The sequence below is a fragment of the Conger conger genome, chromosome 5, assembly GCF_963514075.1.
Source record: "Conger conger chromosome 5, fConCon1.1, whole genome shotgun sequence".
Classification (NCBI taxonomy): Eukaryota; Metazoa; Chordata; class Actinopteri; order Anguilliformes; family Congridae; genus Conger; species Conger conger.
Genome location: NC_083764.1, coordinates 38,677,099 through 38,681,219, shown reverse-complemented (window position 1 = coordinate 38,681,219; position 4,121 = coordinate 38,677,099). Strand labels below are relative to the sequence as shown.

The 4,121-nt window shown below is 39.3% G+C and overlaps 1 long non-coding RNA gene across 1 annotated transcript; it reads right to left on the bottom strand.

The window, feature by feature from the left end:
- Positions 1 to 1,009: 1,009 nt before the first annotated feature.
- LOC133129386 (uncharacterized) lies at positions 1,010 to 3,391 on the bottom strand. The gene is made up of 5 exons (XR_009708810.1): positions 3,226 to 3,391; positions 2,279 to 2,347; positions 2,036 to 2,194; positions 1,775 to 1,813; positions 1,010 to 1,649 (listed from the first exon to the last, which is right to left on the bottom strand). It is a non-coding gene; the product is annotated as an uncharacterized LOC133129386 (long non-coding RNA).
- Between the last annotated feature and the right edge of the window lie 730 nt (positions 3,392 to 4,121).

Genomic DNA, 4,121 nt, shown 5'->3' with positions numbered 1-4,121 from the left:
AGGAAAATATATAAATATAAAGTGACAATGCTGATGGGTGTAATACTCAATTCTAGTTGTGAGTACGATTCCTGTTTTTGGAATGTACATTTGTTTCCCCCCTCAGATAACAGCCTGACAAGGGTATTCAAAGCCATTCCTAATAGCGGGATTAAGATAGAGTCCACTGAATCCAGAGTGCATTGGCCTGTATCTGTGACAAATGCTGTTCTAGCAGATTTTCAGTCAAAAAGACTTTTCATAATTTTCAAAAAAAAAAAAAAATTTAATATTTGTTTTGTATAATTCCATAATTTGCTAATAAACAAAGAAAGATTCATTCCTTTGAGGTCCTGACACTCATTAGATATTTGATATTTGAATGCTTTGCGATCGTGTGCATAATTATTTTTGATTCAGTGATTTTATACAGGGGCCTAAGAGATAAATAGGCCTAACAATTATTTCATTGATAAAACCACCTTCAACTGCACAAAGAGCATGACTCTCTTCAAGGTCATTTTATTTTGATCTTTTGATAATTTAAATCAAAATGTTCTTAGTTGATTGGTTATATTACACAAAGTGGTTCAAGATAAAAAGTTTAGTTTCTTGACATTTCAGTAAAATAATCATAAAAATGAATATCATCAAGAAGAATACAGTTCCTGCTTCAGTGTTCTTTGATGGTCACCTAACACCTCAACCCTACTCGATGATCAAAGGGGGTTAGGAACAACCATTTGGTTTCCTTCCACATCACATGCGTACAAAATAATGCATATTCGTCTGCCTGTCACCTCATCAGGGACAGGACCTGCATTTTATTTCAGCATTTTACTTCAGGAGGTTTGGGGCATAAAAGCTCATTCTCATACAACATGATTTTGTGATTGAAATGATACGCTTCATTCTGTAATTAAGACAATTTTTGCTGTATTAATAAATTGTTATTGATCTGAATTTTGGACTACAAGTTTTACTTCACAAAGGACCAAATTCCTACACATATCAACACTGGAGTCATTGCTTTAATACAAACATAATTTTTTTATTTCAGTGATATTAACAGACACACATACACATCCTGATACAGTACCCAATACACACACATATTAAGACACCCTTATACAATACAAACTCTTTAATTACTAGGTATGCAACATCTATGTAAAAAAACTGTGCGGCAACAGCACATACACTTAAACAAAGGGAAAGAATATATAAACCTTTCCCAAAAAAAGGCATTTTACAATGTTCCAATGTTCAATGTTGGGGGGTGGGGGCCTGGAAGAACTGTGTGTATCTGTGTGTGTGCGTGTGTGTGTGTGTACATGCGCATGTCTGTGCGTGCGTGCGGGTGTGTGTGTGTGTGTGTGCGTGCGTGTGTGTATGCGTGTGCGTTTGTGTGTGTGTGTACATGCTCGTGTCTGTGTGTGCATACGTGTGTGCTTCATTTTCCTTTCTCAGTTGATCAAGATAATTGATCTTTGTTTTCTTTGTTATCCTTTTCATAAAAGGCAGTGGTCTGAAACTCACTCCAGGTCATCTCCCTTGCCATGCCTTGTGCTTGGTATTGGAAAATACCTTAGCTGGGCAGTATATGTACTTGCCAGGCACACCAGGGAGTGGAGGCGGAGGGGGAGAAGTTGTTGCTGGCTGTATTACTGCTACAAAACACAAAGTATGGGGTTACTGACTTAAAACACTAAATTAACAAAGTATCTAAGAGCTGACACAATAACACTTCACAATAACAATCACTTCAGTTGTGTTTTTACGGAGTGAGGCTCACCTTCATCCAGTCGTGTCTCTGGCTCTTGTGTGGCAGGGGCTGGAGGATGTAAAACAGGACATATTGTCAGAGACAGAGAGATGTGGCGCTGTTGTAGCAACTCCACTGTGAACTTTGAGACAAAGGGTCATCAGTCAAACTATTGTATAATTTCCACAATTGTAGTATATTATCATAAAGGAAGTAAGAAATAAAAAGTAAATATAATGAATGATGGCTCTTCACAGAGTATTTACTTTTGGGTAAGATTCAATGCCATACTTTGCGCTACTGCTTCAGTGAGCGCCACAAACACGCGCAGAAGTTCCACTGGGACTGGAATGGGGGCCTTCACTGGCACTGAAGGTACATCAGTACCCTCTGTTCTTGACAGAATGGCTGCGGGCTGATTTTTGGAGGCTGTACATGGTGCAGGAGAAGCTATTCAGGCAAAGAAAAATCTATGTTAGGATCTAATTTCAGCATAAACAACTAAAGTGATGTAATGGTTATGAATATATTTACCACGCAAGGAGGAGGCATGCACATATACAGGACTGCCTCTGGACACTGTTGATGTGGGACCACTCAGCTCTGAAGGAAAAAGTCACATTGGAAAGAGTCAAACTCACATTCTGAAACCATTTTTATCCCTTTTTATAAATGCTATATTTCAGAGATTACAATTGTAAACTCGCCAATCCATTAAAAGATGTTTGACACTGCAAGGTTCTCTCTTCATAGAACGTAAAGAAGTAAAGAAGACAGGCAGAACACGGCCAAAAAAACAAACCAAAGTAATAAAATATTTGTTATGAGAGGATAGCCTCTCCATATCTCTGCCTGTAGACTTAATTGGCGCTCTGGTGACTGCAGCAGGTGCTGAAGCTGAAGAAATAGACAAGACATTGCTCAGAGGACATGTAATTGTTCATGAGAAATAACCATATTTGACAGGTAAAAAATATTTTGGACAAAAAGATTATTTAAATTTTAACAAAAGTCAGAGCAGCTTAGACCACACAAGCTGAACTGTAAATGTGTGATATTTGTATGTATGCACTATTACATCTGTAGAATGAAACAGGTGTACAAAAAGTGCCAATAGTAATAACAACAACAACAACAAAAATAATAATAATAATAATAATAATAATAATAATAATAATAATCGCTACCCCCTCGTAGTAATCTAACTTCGTAGTAACGTTACACCCACAGCTGCTGTGAACAGCGTCCCTAGATACCACGGCTGCTGTGAACAGCGTCCCTAGATACCGTAAAAGTTAACTTTACAAATGACTCCCACTACTAGCTACCCAGACAGCTACCAAAAACTTTTCCCATCGACATTATTCAAAAGTAGCTTTTCATAAACGTTGTGCCACTTTACATTTGCGCGACGAAAGGTTACCAATAAATTACGTTCACAATAAATGAACGTCGTGTTGCTATCGGATGAGGTAACTTACCTTAATAAGTAGACTGACGACAGGATCGGCGATCCAGATGATTTAAGTGGCGATTCTTTCGTCCTGACGATGGCAATGGTCAAAAGAAATCTTCGGTTCGGTCGGTTTAAAAATGTAAACGCGAATAAAACGCGAATAAAATCCGATCTCTCTCTCTCTCTCTCTCTCTCTCTCTCTCTCTCTCTCTCTCTCTCTCTCTCTCTCTCTCTCTCTCTCTCTCTCTCTCTCTCTCTCTCTCTCTCTCTCTCTCTCTCTCTCTCTCTCTCTCTCTCTCTCTCTCTCTCTCTCTCTCTCTCTCTCTCTCTCTCTCTCTCTCTCTCTCTCTCTCTCTCTCTCTCTCGACCCGGGTTCGATTCCCGGCCAACGCAGATTCTCTTTTTTCCCCACTGATTTCTAATGGAGACTCACTGTGTTCCGAACAGAAGGCGCAAAAGGTGTAGCCTATTTTTCAAGTCTGACTTCATGCACATTCTACGTCAGACATAACGTAAGACCAGGCGTACGTCCAGTTGGTGCAACCGGCCTCTGAAGCACTCTGTTATGCAGGCAACTCTCTATTAAGTCTTTATCTGTTTAATCTCAACTAAAAATATCATCTATATGAAATAATGTGTGTATGTGAAACTATTTAAAGGCACACTATTGGCTGAGCCGTATAAGTCTGCCCGGTTCGTAATCTCTCGTGACCAATGATTGTGGAGAAAACGTCAAACGTCGCTGTGTTCGGAAAACCGCGTTAGCTCACAATGTTTCGAATAGCACCTGGGGACTCCGGTCACGCCATCCGCCCTTACATCTCCGCATTGCGCTTTACGGTAAATCTGGCTTAGACAACTAAATACTAAAAACTCATGTCACTTAAATTGAACTGCCTTCTCTGAAATGATGATCACAAA